The 19,426-nt window shown below is 54.9% G+C and overlaps 1 long non-coding RNA gene across 1 annotated transcript in view; it reads left to right on the top strand.

Moving 5' to 3' along the window:
• Positions 1-15,964, top strand: part of LOC127487274 (uncharacterized) — a 29,786-nt gene extending 13,822 nt beyond the window's left edge. The window contains exons 2-3 of the long non-coding RNA XR_011386364.1: positions 13,364-13,520; positions 13,783-15,964. This is a non-coding gene — a long non-coding RNA (uncharacterized lncRNA). The remainder of the gene's footprint in view (positions 1-13,363; positions 13,521-13,782) is intronic.
• Positions 15,965-19,426: the final 3,462 nt, after the last annotated feature.

Below are 19,426 nucleotides of genomic sequence, written 5' to 3'. Positions count from 1 at the left end.
ATTATTACATAGAAAGCATTACAGAGAGAGGGAAAGACAGAGAGAGATCTTTAGTCTGCTGGTTTACTCCCCAGATGGCTGCAACAGCCAGGCTGAGCCAGGCCAAAGTCAGGAGCTAGGAGTTTCATCCGGGTCTCCCACATGGGTGCAGGGTCCCAAGCACTTGGGCCATCCTCTACTGCTTTCCCAGGCGCCTTAGCAGGGAGCTGGATTGGAAATGGAGCAGCTGGACTCCAACCGGCACCCACATGGGATGCGGGCGTTAGCACCACAGGAACGCCGGCCCCTGGGTATTGATGTTTCTAGACGTTCTCTTGGGCTGCTGTGTTGAGAACAGAGGATGGCAGAGTGGGTGGCAGGCAGGGAATAGGACCTGGTGGAAGCAAGGAGATCTCTCATGAGACTACCTTTTACAGACACAGCCAAACTCGGGCAACTCAGGGACACAGGCTCCGCCTGCGTTCTCCTGGCGGGGGCAGCTCGTTATTCCTGCTGTCTTGTGAAGAGCGTCATCAGAAGATGCCCCTGATTTAGGTTTCCGACCTGACTGTGCCTGATCACCCAGCTTCTTCTCCGGGACTGGCTACAACAGATAGGCCCCCACCACTTCCCAGCCCCAAAAAAGCACATAAAGATTTGTCACTGTCTATAAGGAATGCAACAGGCTTTGAAGACGCTTTTTATAAAGTTCCAAGGAGTTCTGAGCAAGGCATATGGGAGTAAGTGTCCTTGCAAAGTGCCTCTCTGGAGTGAACCAACACTGACTGCGATCTCTGGGAGCTGAATGCTTTTGTTCTCTCCCAGAGTTCTGTCTGGCCCCTACTGCCTGTCAGAGGCCTGGTGCTCAGCCCACAGCCCACTCAGTCAGAAGCTGGGAACAGAATGAAGCCTGCGCATGTTCACTTGCAAGGCTGTGTCAAAGATTCCACTGTATTTCCAAACCCACCTAGTTTGGAGGGGGCAAACTCTGGCCATTTTTCCTTAAGAGAAGTGAGACACGAGTATTTGAAAGAGGTTCTTGACCTCCCTCTCCAGGGTCAAGGTGACCACTGTGAAATTAAGTTTGGTATTTTTTTTTAAAGATTTATTTATTTGAAAGTCAGAGTTACACAGATAGAGGAGAGGCAGAGAGAGAGAGAGGTCTTCCATCTGCTGGTTCACACCCCAATTGGCCACAACGGCTGGAGCTGCGCTGATCTGAAGCCAGGAGCCAGGAGCTTCTTCCAGGTCTCCCACGTGGGTGCAGGGGCCTAGGGACTTGGGCCATCTTCTACTGCTCTCCCAGGCCATAGCAGAGAACTGGATGGGAAGTGGAGCAGCTGGGACTAGAACCGGTGCCCATGTGGGATGCTGGTGCTTCAGGCCAGGGCGTTAACCTGCTGTGCCACAGCGCTGGCCCCTAAGTTTGGTATTACCAAGTCCCTGTAAATGCATGCAGGGCCCAGGGGGATAATCCGTCACCTGTTGATGAGATCGTGAGGGTTCGAGGACCTGAGAGAGGATACGGGAGAAAGCCAAGCCCCTCAGGTTTGCACTCTTGTTGCTCGTGGTTTGGGAAGGAAAACAGAAGCAGAGACAATAGGACACTCAGTTGTGTGCTGGCCGGTGGCTCAAGGAAAAGATACCCTTATTAGTGTATGTTTGTTCACCTTCCTAAACTCTGCAACCTGTTGTACGCTCCATAATCTCATTTATTCTGCACAATAATTCTCTGAAGCCATATCAGCATCACGGGGCTCCAGCATTGTGGTACAGCGTGCTGAATTGCTGCCTGTGATGCTGACATCCTACATGGATGCTGGTTCAAGTCCCGGCTGCTCCACTTCTGATCCAGCTCTCTGCCATGGCCTGGGAAAGCAGCTGAAGATGACCAAAGTGCTTGGGCTCTTGCCACCCACTTGGATGACCTGGATGGAACTCTGGGCTCCTGGTCAGGGCTTCAGCCTGACCGGCCCTGGCCACTGCAGCCATTTGAGAAGTGAACCAATGGATGGAAGATTTCTCTCTCAACTGCCTTTCAAAAAACTAAATAAGATCTAAAAACAAAAGAAATAATAGCACCATGGGGGAAACTGAGGCACAGCATGCCAAGTGCACGGCCCTGGGTCACCAAGGAGGCTGAGGAGCCAGATGGGAAGGTCTGGTTTCGCCCTCATGCTTTGCTGTGCTTCCACAGTTGGGTGGAGTTACAGGCTTGAGGTCCCAGTAGTGCGTAGTGGCGCTAGGGGAGAGCAGACCTCCCCGTGGGACCAGCCTGAAGCACAGAGGCCGAGGCTGGGAAGTGTTTGGGGAGGCTGGGTCACAGCAGGGCACCCCCAGCCCCGAGTCACAAAAGGAAACGTGAGCTTTTCATGACCATTTTCCAAGGCCGCTCTGCTCAGTTAGTATGGCAGAGCAGGGCAGTTTGGGCAGGAATGCTGGGCAGTAATGACACCAGGTCACGGTCACGGGCGAAACTCCCCAGCATGGGCCCTTAGGTCCCAGGCACTGGACTGCAGCACCCGCAGGAGGAAGTTGCCTGGCCCTGCCTGGGACCTGAGCCCTGCAGCCTGCAGGGTGGCCTGGCCTGACAGAGCCACTCAGTGCCTTCCTCGGTTCCCTGGTTCATGGGGCTGCGGGGCTGAGGGGATAGGAGGGGGTGACAGTGGGAGCCCTGGGGCAATGGGCTTGAGCCAGGAACTGCTAGGAAGCAGGCCTGGGGCTTTCATGTGTGACTGTGACCAGGGGGCTTAGAGCAGGGCGGTGCTCCCAAGCTGTCCTGGGTTCCTCACATGTGAGACTGTGACCAGGGGGCTTAGAGCAGAGCAGTGCTCCCAAGCTGGCCTGGGTTCCTCACATGTGTGACTGTGGCCAGGGGGCTTAGAGCAGAGCAGTGCTCCCAAGCTGTCCTGGGTGCCTCACATGTGTGACTGTGGCCAGGGGGCTTAGAGCAGAGTAGTGCTCCCAAGCTGTCCTGGGTTCCTCACATGTGTGACTGTGGCCAGGGAGCTTAGAGCAGGGCGGTGCTCCCCAGCTGTCCTGGGTTCCTCAGTGCACGTGCAGGCTGAGACTCGAGAGTCTGGGGTGGGGCCTGCGGGGTCCACATTTCTTTCCTTTGTTCTTTTTTAAAAACATTTATTCATTTGAGACATAGGGTGATAAAGAAAGGGGTTAGTGGGGAGATCTATCTCTCATCTACTGGTTCACTCCCCAGATGGCTGTAATGGCTGGGGATGGTCCAGGCTGAAGCCAGGAGCCAGGAACTCCATCAGGGTTTTCCACGTGGGTCACAGGGGCCCAAGCACTTGAGCCATCTTCTGTTGCTTTCCCAGGCGCATTAGCAGGGAACTGGATTGCAAATGGAGCAGTTGGGACTCCAGCAGGTGTTCAAATACTGGATGCTGGCATCACAAGCCACAAGCAGCAGCTTAACCTGCTGTGCCACAATGCCGGCCGCTGTGGTTTGCATTTCCAGTAGGCCCCTGGGTGATGTTGATGCCGCTGGTCTTAGGCCATATGAGGGGCTTTGAGAAGTCCATGGAAAATGTGCATCATCATTTAATTCTGTTTCCATAGACTTGTTGAAGTCTCCTGGTACTTTAAAGCACAAACTTTTTTTTTTAAAGATTCATGTATTTATTTATTTGAAAGGAAGAGTTACAGAGAGAGAGGGAGAGGAAGAGGAAGAGAGATGGGGAGGAAGGGAGTCAGAGGGAGGGAGGGAAGGAGAAAGAGAGAGAGACAGAGAGAGATCTTCCATCCACTAGTTCACCCCCCAAATGGCTGCATCGCCAGGCTGAAGCCAGGAGCTTCTTCCAAGCCTCCCATATCAGTGCAGGGGCTTTCTTCTGCTGCTTTCCTAGCACATTAGCAGGGAGCTGGTTGGAAGTGGAACTGTGTGGGATGGTGTATGGGATGCTGGCACTGCAGGTGGCTGTTTAACCCGTTGCACCTCAGTGCCAGCTCTTGAGGCACAAACCTTTAAAAGGGTGTTAGTGTGAATTAGTTTTCTCCTAAACTCTCTACCATCTTTTTTATTTTTTGAAAGATTTATTTTATTTATGTAAGAGTCAGAATTATGGAGAGAGAGAGAGGGAGAAAGAGAGAGAGAATCTTTCATCCACTGGTTTGACTCCCCAAATGGCTGCCAACAGCTGGGGCTGGGTCTGGCCAATGCCAGGAGCCAGGCGCTTCTTCTGGGTCTCCCATGTGGGTGCAGAGGCCCGAACACTTGGACCATCTTCCACTGCCTTCCCAGGCACATCAGCAGGGAACTGGATTGGAAGTGGAGCAGCCAGGACTGGAACTGGTTCCCATATGGGATGCCAGCGCTGCAGACAGTGGCTTAACCCACTGTGCCACAGTGCCAGCCCCATCCCTCTCCCATCTTTTCAGACCGTTTTTCCTTTTCTGGACACGTGCAGATCCTGCTGACCTCTGCTCTGGGTGTCCGTGGCCCTTGTTTTCTGCACAGTGCATTCATCCCCTAGCCCTCAATGTCCAAGCTGCATTTGATATGTCCCCAACCTGGTGGCCATGCACCTGTGTGTCACCCACTTCCCCTCCTCCACCTCTGTGCTTGGGAGGCTGCCAGCTGCTGTCCCATGGGCACAGGTTCCTTCCAAGGACTCACCCTCGCGGGCCCTCTGTCAGCATCCTCCCTGGGCCCTGTTGCCCGGCTCTTAGGACAAGAATACCGATTATGTTCCTCTCTGCAGAGAGTGCAGAGTTCCCGGATAGGGGCAAGAGAGCTCCTGCCTGGCAGGAGTGGAACCGCCCAGCCAGGCAGGCGGGCCAAGGCGCGCCACGGCGCCATTGATCCAAAGCCAGGGAGAAAGTGGCTTTTCAGACACCCTGGGCCCCGGCCCACTTGCAGACAGCTCTACTTTCTGCTTCCTTCCATGTGTTCAGCTTCACAAATGGCCGCTTGGCGGGGAGGAGACCCCAGCAGGGGCTGGGTGGCTTGGAGTGTGGGAGGGTTCACAGTAGCACAGACTTTTCTGGTGGAGACTGAGGGAGGGGTTATGACAGGTCTTCAAAACAGTGCATGGAAAAAAACTATGCATGGGTTAAAAAAAACTTTTTGTGTGTGCCAAAATAAACTTATCTTTTAATTGCAGTTTCCAGAAAGTTTTGGAAGTTCCTTTGTGTTACAGATCGGTGTTGTACATGAATTTATTTTATGCCAGCCGGCCCATGGCATGACATGAAATAAAACATGGATGTCCACGGAGGGTGAATTCACACGTGGACACCCATTATGTGTACCACTGTGTTCTCTCTCTCTCTCTCTCTTTCTCCTACACACACACACACAGTCACACACACACACAAATACTTAACCAATTAAGTCCGTCGAGCACTATTTGCAGACGATGGTGTGGAACTGTGTCCAGCCTCATTAAATGTCAGCATTAACAATAGGGCACTTGGCAATCAGGGCTGCTCTGTGGCTGTGACTCATTTATCACCAGCTGACAGTCCTGAATTGGAAACGAGGGGCCTGCTCCCATGTGCTCTGCGCACCCCGTCACCCTCACCCTCACCCGGCTCCCAAAGCTTCCTGTGAGTCCTTTCCCACGAGGGCCTCTGTCCTGGCCCAAAAGGGGGCAGGGGCCACGAGTCTTTGCTCCCCCTCTGCGCCTCCTTCTCGTTCGGACGAGAAGCAGAGCAACTAGAAAAACAGGGGAGAGAGCAGCCTATTGCTTTTGGCCTCTGCGTTCCCTCCTCAGCCCGCTTCATGTAGCCTTGTTTTTTCAGATTCTGGCTCGATGGCCAGGAAAATTCCTTTTTACTCCCTGAAGAACTCCTGGAAGACAGGAGGGAGCTGGGCCGAGTCCCGGGCGCTGTTGGGCACACTGTAAAGCGTGGCCCTTCCCAGCTGCTCGGCGGTGGGCCCGTGTCTGCTGGAAGCGGGTTCTTCACCTACGCTCCTTGCCCGTGTTTTGCCCTGGATTTTCGGCAGTGCCTCCTGGGCCCCTTTGCAGAACGCACAGCGAGGTCTCGGTCTCTGGGGTCTGTGCTTAGCCCCTTTGCGCAGCTGTGCCTGACCCACTCACTTATTCAGGGAGTTCCGGCCGAGGGCAGTGAGTGTGCCATCCAGGTCCCTGCCCCGGGCACGAGTTAAGGTGCCTGCTACGGAATCTTCTGCTGCAGCGGGGGGTGCTCTTGCTCTGGGCCCCTGGGCTGTGTGTTGCCCACTGCCAGGGAGGGCCTGGACCTGCCTTTCCCGTGGTAATCTCTGAGCCTGCCTGACCTGGCTCTGCCTCACCCCTCAATGAACCCAGGTTGCATCCCCTACTCACCTGTCTCCTCACCCAGGTGCTGGCTATTTCCAGGGCGGTTTGGTGGACACTGGTGCAGGCACAGGGGTTGTCTTTACCCTCCAACCCATTCTTGGGCACATTTTTATGGTGTTTTATTATCTTTTTTCCAGGACTTTATTGCTTAGCTCCAAGGAATGCGTGGAAGGGGGCATTGCAGCCCCCATGGCGGGTTGAAAGAGGAGGCAGGTGGTAGACTGCCCGATCCGAAGCAGGTCTCCCCTGCTCACCTTCAGGGCTTGTCGCTACAGCCAGAGTCCTCAGAGTGATCGCCTGTGCCCTCAGGGCTACCCCACCCATCCTGGACGTGGGGAGAGGAGCTAGAGAAAGAAAGTTCTGGAATAAATGGTCCCTGGGCTGATGGTGTGCATCCACTCTTTCCTGATTGCTCTTTCGTTTGTCCTTACCTCGAGTCTCACCTGGGTCTCTTCCCTCACCCAGCTCTTGACTTCAGTTCAAAGACGTTGGTAAGGGGCCAGCATTGTGGCATAGTGGGTTAAGCCTCTGCCTGCAATGCCCCTGGGTTAGGGTTAGGGTTAGGGTTAGAGTTCTCCTTGCTAATGCCCCTGGGCATTAGCAGCAGAAGATGGCCCAAGTACTTGGACCCCTGCCACCCATCTGGGAGACTCAGATGGAGTTATAGGCTCCTGGCTTCAGCCTGGCTCAACCCTGGCTGTTGCAGCCATTTTGGGAGTGAACCAGTAGATGAAATCTTTTTCTCTTTCTCTCTCTCCTTTTTTCTCTGTTGCTCTCCATTTAAAATCAATAGCTTAATGTTTTTTTAAAATTTACATTTCTGGGAGAGAGAAGATTGCATCCCCTCTCCTGCCCCAGGCTTCTTGGCCCCAGCAAGAACCCACTGGTTTGTGAGACTTTGGGCTGAGTTTGTGCCCAGCTCCAGGAGCTAGAAAACCTCTCTACCTCTCGCTGGAGAGACCTCTTTGTGCACAGGCCCAGCCTGCCACATCCCCCCACCCCCTGTGTGGTCTCGGTGCCATGAAGTCACACCCTTCTGGGGCTGCTCCTGTAGGCCCAGGAGCCGGGGGTGGACAAGCGCTGGCTCCTCTCCCTTCTCCCCGGCTCCCCCACTGCTGGGCTCACAGGGCTGTGCCAAGTTGCTGAGTTTTGTCCTTCCTTGAAGGCACAGCTAAAAGGGAAAGACCCTCAGTGCCGGGGAGTTGGCTGAGGTTCAGGTGTGGGATCGCTCTGCCCTCTGCCCCGAGTGGACTCTGCCCAGCCTGCAGGCCTCAGCTTCTGACCACATTCCCAACACGGCTCCTCCTTGCCCTTGGTTCTAAACGAGGGCTCCTTGGCACACCTGCTGCACAGACTATTGTGGGCACCTCAGAGAGTGGAATGAAAAGAAGAGTTTACTTTGGTTCAGAAAAGTGTGCAATGCATGCATATAAGGGGTCTTTGCAAAGTTCATGAGAAAATGTATGCTATGAGAAAGCTGCACACTGGGGCCGGCATCATGGCATGGTGGGTAAAGCTACCTCCTGTGATGCCAGCATTCCGTATGGTCATCAGTTCGAGTCCTGGCTGCTCACTTCTGATCTAGCTCCCTGCTAATGGCCTGGGAAAAGCAGTGGAAAATGGCACAAGTGCTTGGGACTCTGAAACTTGCATGGGACACCTGGAAGAAACTCTTGGCCACTGGTTTTGGCCTGGCCTGGTCCTGGCCATCGTGTCCAGCTGGGGACTGAACCAGCTTATGCAAGATCGATCTCTCTCTCTTTCCCCTCTTTCTCCATCTCTTTCTCTCTCTCCTCTATGTGACACTGTCTTTCAAATCAATCAATCAAAAAAAAAAAAAGCTATGCATGGATTTAAAAAAATTTTGTATAAAAGTAAGCTCTCTTTTTAAATTTTTTGAAAAAGATTTATTTATTTATCTGAAAGGCAGAGTTACGGATAGGCAGAGACAGAGAGAGACAAAGAGAGAAGTCTTCCATCCTCTGGTTCATTCCCCAAATGGCCACAATGGCTGGAGCTGGGCTGATCCAAAGCCAGGAGCCAGGAGCTTCTTCTGGGTCTCTCATGTGGGTGCAGGGGCCCAAGGACGAGGGCCATCTTCCACTGCTTTTCCCAGGCCATTAGCAGGGAGCTAGAGCAGAAGTGAGCAGCCAGGAGTTGAACTCATGACCATATGGGGGGGGTGCTGTCACTGCAGGGGGCAGCTTTACCCGCTACACCACAGTGCCCCCCCCCTTCTCTTTTTAAAAGATTTATTTGAAAGGCAGACTGACAGAGAGAGGGAGAGACAGAGAGGAAGAGATCTTCCATCTGCTGGTTCACCCCTCAAATGGCCAGGGCAGGGACAGGCCAAGGCTGGGAGGCTGGAGCTCCATTTGGTCTCACCTGTGGGTAACAGGTGCCCAAGCAGTTGGGCCATCTGCTCTTTTCCCAGGCTCCCTAGCAGGGAGTGAATCAGCTGCAATATGGGATTCTGGTGTTGCAGGCAGCAGCTTTACGTGCTATACATAATGCCAGCAGCCAGCAGTTTCACCTGCTACACTATAATGCCAGCCCCAGCAAACTTCTCTTATTCCTCTTTTTCAGGGACTTTTGGGAGTTCCCTCCTATGCCACACCCTGCACTTCTGCATCAATTCTGCCTCTTTTTACAGCCGTACAGGCACTCCCTTGGCTCTCGTCTCCTCCCTCGTCCGGCAGCTCAGGAAGGCGGGATCTGAGTGTCTCTCCAGGGTCTCGCCAGTGCCCAGCATGCAGGAGATGCCCAGAAAACACAGCTGAACGAAGAACTGGTGTCTTGGGTCTGCCCAAGGCTGGATGATCTCAGAGCTGGCTGTGTTACCCAGGGACCTGGGGTGGATCTCTCTCTCTCTCTCTCTCTCTCTCTCTCTCTCAGGAAGGAAGAGAGGGAAGGAAACAGGGAGTGAGGAGAGTGGTTCTTGGGAGCCCTCCCTCATGGCCTGGCCCCATGAATTGTGCCTCGCCTGCCCTGCAAGAGGTCCTGATGGTGGTCCTGGTCACAGGGACCCAGTTCCTCAGACCCCAGAGCCTGGCTTGAAAGAGCCATCTGCAGTTGTCTCAAAAGTGATAGCAGGTTCCCGACCCAGCGACCGCAGTAGCAGCCTGTTTGTGGAGGTCTCTGAGCTGAAGCACCCTAGTGGGGAAAACTGGAAGCCGTCTGGTGGGAGGGAACAAGGTGGGGTTTAGAGCAGGTGGCGGGAGCAGCCGCCTAGGAGAAAGGTTGGCGGGTGGGGAGGAGGGGATGGGAGAGCAGCTAGCCTTCTCCCCGCGCTCTTCCACGGAGCTCTCGCGGCTGCTGGGGTTTGAGGGACGGAAGGGACAGCTAAGGGACAGAGGGGCGGCCTGGCTCTCAGGACATGGGGGCGAGGAGCTCTCTCTGCCCTAAGTGTGCTTCTCAGTCAGGGCAGGTGCCATCCCTGGAGCATTCAGAATTGTCTCCATGGGTGGGAGTGTGACAGGCAAGTTGTCAGTCGTGTCTTGAGGCCAAAGATGCTAAATCTGCACAGGAGGGTCCCTGTCCCATCGAGAGTTGCTGTGTGGGGCCGGCACTGTGGTGCAGTGGGTTAAGCTGTCACTTGCGATGCTGTTCACAAGACGTGGCTGCTCCACTCCCAATCCAGCGCCCTGCTGCTGTGCCTGGAAAGCTGTAGAAGATGGCCCTGGTGCTTGGGTCCCTGTACCCACACAGGACACCCTGGTAGAGTCCCTGGCTCCTGGCTTCAGCCTGGCCCAGCTCTGGCAGTTGTGACCATTTGGGGAGTGAATTTGCAGATGAAAGATCTCTCTCTCTCTCTCTCTCTAACTGTGCCTTTCAAAAATGAATCTTAAAAAAGAAAAGTCATCTTGCTCCAAATGTCCACAGTGTTCCCTTTGACAGAAGCAGGGGCTGAGCCACTTTGTCCCATTGGGGCTGAGCCACCCGTGGCTTCTGTGCCCAGCACTGCTGAGATAGGTGGGGGAAGCGCAGGTGCTGTGACCCCGGGAGCGCTTGGGTGCCTGTCCCCAGCCCTCCCTTGGTGTCCCGCAGCTCTGCAGAGCTATCCAGGAGGCCCTGCTCTCTCAAGTCTGGCCTCAGCCCTGCGCTGATAGTTAACTTTTTCCATATGCAGGGGCTGCCCCGGGCTCAGACGTGCGGCGGCGTGGCTCGGGCTTGGGGTGCCAACGGCTTGGCGGTGGCGGCGGCTTGGCGGGTGAGGGGTTCCGGGGGGCGGCGCGCACGGGGGGAAGTGCTGGGGGCGTCCACGCAGCACGTTCCGGCCTGTTGGGAGGACGGCTGTTGGCACCAGGAGAGATCCATCCAGCGGAGCCAGCCCTCATTAATCATCCGGGCGGCTGAGCTGCCAGCTCCTTTCAAGATCTTTCAAGAAGGGTTTTCACCCAAAATAGAGTTGAAAATGTGCTGGGCCCTACTCAGAATCTCATCAGTCTGGGCATTATGGGAAGTGTCAGGCGGGCTGTGACAGACAAGGCCCACTCTGTTCCAGGGGTCCCGACTCCCCACAGCCTGTCATATCAAGCGCCTGATCAAATTTGACAGCTTCATTTGTACCTACAGAATAGATAAAAGGGGCTGTTCATTGAAACAAATGGAGGGGAAGGGGTAGGGGAGGGAGGGGAGGGGAGGGTGAGAGGAGCTCGTGCATGTGTGTGTGTATTGGGGGAGGGACCCAGAGGGAGGGTGTGGCCTGGAGCTGCCGGGGGTATGCAGCAGGTGTGTGTGTGGGGGGGGAGGCAGCAGGGCAGGGGGACATGGGAGAATCAAGAAGGGGACTGGAGGGAAGGCCCACCTGTGGGTGTGGCCACTGATAGGTCCCTAAGAACCTCTCCCTGCCAGGCCCTGGGCCCTGCAGCTGTGACAGTGCCAGAACCGTGGTTCCTGGGCACAGGAGGGCCCCCGGGCCGGGTGGCTGGGGCTCAGGGAGCTGGCCGGTGGTGTGTAGCAGGCTCACGCTGCACTCTGCACAGTGCTGTAACTCCCGGGTCATGCCCCTTAACTGTGTGGAGCCCGCTAGGCTGGGTGCTGGGTGGCCGCCCCTGTGTGTGTGTGTGTGTGTGTTGAGGAGGGGTGAGGGCTACTTCCCCAAGTCACCCTCACAGGTGCACACAAAAGCTGCTTGGTGTGAGCGGGAGAGGGGGCCTCCCGGACACATCCTGCACTGTCCCACCCAGGGTCCTGCTTCGGCTGCCCGCCATGCCCAGCCTCCTTCCAGCATCCAGGGTGCTCTGAACACCTGCCACTTGTTCTGAGTCCCTGTCTCCGCCTGTGTTTTGTTGCTGTAATGAAACACCTGGGACTAGGTAATTTGTAAAGAAGAGAGGGTTTATCAGGCGCACAGTTGTGAGGACTGAGGAGTTCAAGAGCGTGGCCTCTGGTGAGGGCCCCTTCCCGTGCTGCATCCTAAACCGGCAGAGGGCATCACGGGTGACACGGAGCAGGCCTGTGAGCTCACGTCACCCTCCCTCCCCCTCCTCCTTTAAAATATGTGTTTATTTGGTAGGCAGAGAGAGAGAGAGAGAGAGAGAGAGATTGAGAGGTTGATTGTCCATCTGTTGGTTCACTCCCCAGAAGCCAGGAGCCAGGAGCTCTATCTGAATCTCTCAGATGGACACAGGGGCCCAAGCACCTGGGCCACGCTCTGCTGCCTTGCCAGGTTCCTTGTCAGGAAGCTGGATCAGAAGTGGAGCAGCCATGAGTGGGGGCTTAACCCGCTGTCCCACAATGCCTGCCCCTCTCTTCCTCTTAAAAACCCAGTGATGCCACAGTGGGGACCCTACCCTCACGACCTCATCTAATCCCAATGCCCTCCCAAGGGCTCCGCCTCCAAACACCGCTGACGTACAGCTCCGGGGAGTAGGTTTGGGGGCACACATTCCAACTAGAGCACCCCTCTTTGCTTCTTACTGTCATTTGTTGCCTCGCACGATTTCTCCTCCTAGATTATAAGCAGTTTGCTGTGAGGGGTCATGTCATAGCATCTCCAGAACCACGTTTGCGTATGCTCACTGCAGGGCCGTCAGGAGCCCAGCCTGCCTTCACAGGCCTGAGGGCCCCTTTCTGACCTGTGCTGTTTCCGGGAGAGAGGACCAGAGGTTAGCAAGCCTCCCGCTAATTCACCTGCAGCCAGGTGGTGCTGTTGGGAGACTCCCTGCCAGGCTGGTGCAGCCCCAGGCCAGGTCTTAGGGGCTAGCCGGGGAGTTCCCTTGGCTGGCTGCAGGTGTATGGGTAGAACAGTCCCTGGTGGCCCATGGTGACAAGACACAGGGTTTTAGAATTGGATGGATTTGGTCGCGATAGACTGTATTTAGAAAGAAACTTGTAGTAGGGAGTGGCATTGGGGTTGAGTGACAGCTCGGATGCGAGGTGCGCAGCTGGTACCCGACCCATGTGAGAGCAGGACAAGGCTCACATCCGACCCCCATGGCCCAGACCTTGTCACATGCATTTAGAGTGCACACTGTGGACGGCTCTGGTTGTCAGTGGTTACTGATCATGACCAGGCCGTATCTGAGCTTTCTGCAGGTTTCCCGGGCGGTAGCATTGTCTGCGGCCAGTAGGTCAGAGGTCTCTCTCCTTGTCAGGAGGGCTCATCTCCTGGAGCAAGCTGGCAGGTGTTTGGGAGCCCCAGTCCTATGGAGTAGGTAGAAGGCCACAAATCCCAGTGGTCTCACATCCTGGGCCTTCTGTGCTAACCACACTGGAGCCAGCCTTGTCTGGCTAGGCACCTGTGAGCCCTGGGGCCTCAAACGTCCACTTTCTCCAGGTCAATGGGTTCAATGGGTTGGTAGGGCCCGAGGAGGCGGGGTGGTGGGTGAGGGGCGGGTGGCCCTTGGCAGTCACCCTATAGATTCAGTCGCCCACTGTGTAGAATGAGCGTGGGAGGGGCAGGTTGGGAGCTGCTCAGACAGCACCCAGGCTGGTTATGCTTCGAGCCCTCTGTTCCTTGGTGCCAGGGAGGACCAGCGGCCCACATGGTAGTAAGAAGGGCCGTGGCTGGAGGGTCAGTTTTGGCTGGAGGATCGTGAGCGTGGGATGGTGGCCTGAAACAGGTCTTTCCTCTGCTCTAGCCCTCCAGCGCTTCCCCGCCAGTCTGCAAGCCTGCCTAACTCAGGGGTACAGGTGATGCCCTCCCGTGAGACTAAACCTCAGGCCCCAGAAACCTAACCAACCATGGATCTGGGTGCTGCCGGGCAGAACTTCTGCAGATGGGACTGGAGTCCCCAGGCAAGTCGACTTCGAGTGGATTTAAAGGGAGGGGAGCTGGGGTGGCTGGACCTCACCAGGCCTTGGCTGAGCTCAGAGACTGCAAACAGCTCACGCAGGGGGAGCCTCAGCCTGTGGTCCTCCCTCCCCGCCTGCCTGCCCTACAGCCTTCTGCATCGCAGCCCCCGGCTCCGCCACTGTGTCGCCAAGGCCTGGCCGAAAATGCCTTCCTGTATATATGTATGTGTATGTATATATGCTAACATTATGTATTTATTTCTAGCTTATTTGAAAGGCAGAGAGAGAGAGAGATCGATCTTCCCTCTGCTGATTCACTCCCCAAATGCCTGCAACAGCCAGGACACAGCCAGGCCAAAGCCAGGAGCCTGGAACTCAATCCAGTCTCCCACTGTGGGTGGCGGGGACCCAGTGATTGAAGCCATCACCTCTGCCCGCCTCCCCCGCCCACCCCAGGGTGTGCACCGGCAGGAAGCTGGATCGGAAGTGGAGGAACTGGGGCTGGAACTGGACTTGGCTGTGAGGAGGAAATGCCCGGCACACATGACCCCTGCACCTGTGCCACGGCTCACACAGGCGATGCCATGGGAGACACTGCCTGGTGGGTTCAGCCTCTCATTTCTGCATGTGGTGGTGCCCATGTGTGGAGTTGTCAGAAGAAAGGAATTGCAAAGTCTTCTTCATGGACCGAGTCCAAGCCTGTATATAACTTGCACCATGTACACACGGACATTCACAAATGTACCCGCCCGGCAAAGGAAGCAGGATATGGGATGTGGTGGGGGTGGGGGGAGAGGGGCACGGGCAAGTGCCAGCAGTTTCCAGATTGCTGTTTCCATTCTGAAATCTGGCTCTGATTTAAACTCCGAGAGATCATTTCATTTTATCTTCTACAGAGCTGCGGAGGTGCCCACTGCCCACTCACAGTACAGGTATACCCCTCACTGTGGTTTGATTTTTAACTGCTTTTCATTTGATTTTTAAAAACATTTGTTCCTTTATTTGAAAGGCAGAGTTATAGAGAGGCAGAGGCAGAGAGAGAGAGAGAGAGAGAGAGAGGTGTCTTCCATCCGCTGGTTCACTCCCCAGATGGCCGCAGTGGCTGGAGTTGTGCCGATCCGAAGCCAGGAGCGAGGAGCCAGGAGCTTCTTCTGGGTCTCCAATGTGGGTGCAGGGGCCCAAGGACTTGGGCCATCTTTCACTGCTTTCCCAGGCCATAGCAGAGAGCTGGATTAGAAGAGGAGCAGCTGGGACTTGAACTGGCATCCATATGGGATGCCAGCAGTGCAGGTGGCAGCTTTACCCACTATACCACAGTGACAACCCCTCATTTAAAAAATAATTTACTTATTTTAAAAATTTATTTATTTACTTAAGAGGCAGAGTACAGACAGGAAAGTCTTCCATCTGCTGGTTCACTCCCAAATGTCTGCAATCGCTGGAGCTGGGCCGATCTGAAGCCAGGAGCCAGGAGTTTCCTCCGGGTCTCCCATGTAGGTGCAGGGGCCCAAGCACTTGGGCCATCTTCTACTGCTTTCCAGGCTATCAGCAGGGAGCTGGATCAGAAGTGAAGCGGCTGGGACATGAACTGGTGCCCATATGGGATGCTGGTGCTGCAGGTGGATGCTTAACCTACTACGCCACAGCGTAAGCCCCAGATTTGTTTTGAAAGTCAGAGTTACAGAGAGATAAAAGGGGGGGGATCATCTATTTGTTTGTTCACTCCCCAAGTGGCTGTAATGATCAGAGCTGGGCCAGGCTGAAGCCGGGAGCCAGGAACTTCACTAGCTCTCCCACATGGCCTAAGTACTTAGGCCATCTTCTGTTGCTTTCCCAGGCCATTAGCAGAGAGCTGGATCAGAAGTGGAGCAGCTGGGAATTGAACTAGTGACCGTATGGGATGCTGGTGTTGCAGTGGACGGCTTAACTCGCTGCGCTGGCCCCCTCTGCTTTCCATTTTTTTCTCTTTTCAGTTCCATTTTTGAAAAGCAATTAGCTGCAGGCTATGACAAACTTGTCCTTGGTTTCAACTCATGGGGTTCTCAAAATGATTTAAAATACTTTCCCAGCCATGGTATCACCCCACACCATCTCTGAATCACCCACCAGCAGCACTCTATCTGCCAATCACTCTATCACCCAATTCAACATCTGTGCTTGGTTCATTTTGGTGGGGGCAGTGCTCCGTTTGGGGGACAAATGCGTGGCACAGTCCCTCTGTGTCCCCTGCCCTCACCGCTAGTTGATGTGATGTCACAAGGCTTCTCTTGCTTCTACAGCTGCTCTTCTTACAGGAACCTTAGAATCATGTGAGACTGAGGCTGGTGACAGAGCACCCTAGCCAACTCTGACCACCTTTTTAAGCATTTTATAAACTCACAGACTACTCCAGTTGGACCCATTAAGGAAATGGAAAAATAAAAAACAATCGACTTGTCTGAGATCACACAGCCATGGGATTTTATTTTAGTTGATGTTACTTTTTTTGAACAACTTGAAAGGCAGAACAATGGAGAGAGAGGAGAGAGAGAGAGAGAGAGAGAGAAGAACGATCCGTCTTCCATTTGCTTGTTCGTGCCTGGAACAGCCAGGGTTTGGCCAGGCTGAATCCAGGAGCCTGGAACTCCATCTGGGTTTCCCACACGAATGGCAGGGGCCCAAGCACTTGACTCGCCACCTGTTGCCTTCTAGAGTGTATTAGCTGGGAGCTGCATTGGAAGCCGAGTAGCCGGGACTTGAACCAGCCCTCTGAGAGGGGATGCCAGCATTCCAAGCAGCGACACTGAGCCACAACGCCCATCCAGGTCTAAGCTAGGTGGTAAAAATCTAGGCTCTCAGACTCCCATTCCAGTGCTCTTTCTACTCACTGTGTGATGTCTAGGTATCTGGACTTCCCAGGGCAGCCCTAATGTCCAGCAAAGTATGTTTCTTCCGCTTATTTCTATTTTGAAGTTTGCAAAATGTGGCCACTTGGCTTCCTCACAACCAAGTCCAACTTCTTTGCTCCTAAAAAGATGCTCCAGGGCCTCTGTGATCCAAACCCACGGTCGGCCAGTTGGTTGGTCGGTAGGTTGGCCGGCTTTTCCTGCTTTTGGAGGAGGGACTCACATCGCGATCGGGAAAACGTGGAGGGGGCTTCCTTTAGGAAGGACGGCAGGCCATTTCCATGCCTGGCATGCCGTGTGGAAGGTGCAGGCTGTGTGGGCGGGAGAAAATTCAGAGGAGTTATGCCTGGCTTCATAGGGCACTGGGCACGGGGTGACTGGCTTGGGGGCTTGTGTCCCATCCTCTCACCACTATGGAATGAAGGCCCCACGCACCACCCAGCTTTCAACAGAGGTCTGGCTTAGGGGGAACTGGGGAATTGCAGGTCCCCGTCCCCTCCCTCGGCCCCTGCAGCTCCACCTTCAGATGCCCACAGTTAGTACCTCAGCATCTCCTGTCCTCTCCACTCTGCACTGCACACTTTCGCCATCAGATCACCACAAATGTGTCCTGTGACAGTGGTACGCATCTCAGGGACATGTCCCATCCGCCCCCTTATCATAAATCGGGCAGGAAGTTTGTGCTTCCTTGGGTTCCGCCGGGCACCCAGCACCACGCCGTAAATTCCCCTTTGTCGCTTCTCCAATACTCTTGGTCACGAGAGACCTCGGCTGTCCACACACGAGAAAGAAGTCACTGCCACTTCCGCGGTCCCTCTGCCTCTTTGTCAAAGTGCAAACCAACGCAGGGGTCTCTGCCGGTGTACCCACCCCGCCTCACCCCTGCACCATAGAGCTTGCTTTGTCTGTGTTTCTCTCGTCCTGGCCTCTCCCTCTTGGACCCAGGGGCTGACAGCTGGTCTGGGGGTGGGGAAGGCTGGGAGGGGAAAATGAGGGCCTGCTGAGTGCTACAATAGGGCAGGCTTTGTCCAGGGGCCATGGTGACCTTGGAGCTGAGTGCCTGGGGACGACCAACGGGGGTAGTTTCCTCCCCTCCCTGGGCTGTAGATTTTTAATGTCTTCTTTGTTGGTCTGGGCCCCTGGATACTGAAGTGAAGGGAGCGACTGCTCCCCCCCTCGCGGACAAAAACACGGTGCATGCTTTTCCTGTTTAAACAGGGTGCACTTGTGAAGTGCCCTGACTTCGCACACACCCAGGCCCGGCAACGGCTGCAATAAATCAATAGGAAAATAGAAGCTGCCAGTTAGACTAAACAAGTGCATTTGCAAAGACGGCTAGCCCTCATTAATCACTCTGACAGTCCTAAAAACACATTTCCCCTTTAATGACTGTATTTGGATAATCAGTGCTTTTTCCTCCTCGGTCAGAGTTTGAGTAACAGACAGCTGGTGTTATTACAGCCATCGGGGAGGGAGGGCTGGGATTAGGGTCGAAGGAGAGCCATCCACTGGAAGGGGGCTTGGCTGCAGGGCTGCTGTTATGCAATGATGAGGGGGGCTCTGTGCTGCCATTGACAGCTCTGGCTCTGGGGGGGCTCCCCAAACCTGGACTCCCACCTGCATGAGGCAAATATAAAAGTGCCTCACCACTGGGTTTTACCAGCGGCAGCGCCGGAGGACCTGGCCCTGCTTGGGGAGGCGGGAGTTTCTCGGGAAGGAGACGGCTCCACGCGATCTGGCTTGCGCTTGCTTGAGGTGACTTTGACTTTCCCCGAGAAAGTTTGAAACCCGGCACATTCCTCTTTATAAATGATGTAACACATTAATGCACAGCACATTATGAAAATGGTAATTCAAACCCACGGTGCTCCAAATTAAACCATACATTATCGGATGCACTCAGCCATCTATTTCGCGAAAAGACAGGATGAATGAAATCAAATCAAACAGAACACCGGAGTGCGGCTTCCTCCACGGGATGGTGAATATGGTGCAGGGCCCCGGGATTACGGCAAGATGAATTGCACCGTAACCCAGGCGTACATCGGAAGGGACTTAGTGCCTACACAGAGAGACACATGCCCCATGCACGGGGCAGGGCAAGGCCACTGGACAGGGCAGGGGTCCCTACGTCTCGCACTCGGGCAACCAGTGTCCCAGGAAGCGAGAAGCCCAACAGGACACAATTCCATCCAAGGCCAACCCATGTCTGAGGGTGAGACTTTTACTCCTCCTCCCTTGCTCTCACTGCTGCCCACAAGGCCACAAAAATAACCAGGCAAGAGGTGTGAAAACAGGACCCGGAGCCAGGAACTCCCAGGGTCTCAGGTTCCCGCCCTGTGGCTTCCACCCTTCCTGGGGCCTTGGGAACACCCGCCCAGTTTCTGGCGCCTGGAAGAGACCAGGGGAAAGGAGGGGAGCAGGACTCGGAAGAGAAGGAGGTGGAGAAGAAGGTGGACTGGAATCTCAAAGCTGAATCAATCATGCAAATCAACAGTTGGTAGGGGAGGGCTGACTCTATTAACGCGGCAACTTTGTTTCATGGGAATTGTGCTATTGAAAGCAGGAACTCCCCCACAGCTAATTAAGCAGCCACCTTTCCTAGGAAATCCTCAGTTACCTGCCCCTTGGGGTCGTGTCCCAGTGGTAGTTGGGGGCAGCCCGGGTCCCCGCCCCCCAGCCAGCAGCCTCCTTCCCAGTCCCCCAAAGCAACCAATACATTTGACAGGCGAAATTCAGGTGGGAGTTTTTCACCCTTCACTGCCCCCCCTCCAGGGTGCCAGGTCAGTTCCCCCTGGTCTGTGGGATTGAGCTCGCTCTGGGAAATCGGGAGTCTCCTCCTCCAGCTCTTTCCCACGGTGCCGGGGCGCCCTGAAATCTGTAAAGTAACAGGGAAGCCCAGGTCTCCTTGCTGAAGGAGCAGGGTCAGTTACAGCAGGCATTCAAAACCACACAAAACCAGTGGGGCTGTGATGGAACTTGTGAGGAGGGGAAAGACCGGGAAGAAATAAACAGCCAACAAAA

Source organism: Oryctolagus cuniculus, chromosome 2, assembly GCF_964237555.1.
Source record: "Oryctolagus cuniculus chromosome 2, mOryCun1.1, whole genome shotgun sequence".
Taxonomy (NCBI): domain Eukaryota; kingdom Metazoa; phylum Chordata; class Mammalia; order Lagomorpha; family Leporidae; genus Oryctolagus; species Oryctolagus cuniculus.
This window is presented reverse-complemented; position numbering and strand designations above follow the sequence as displayed.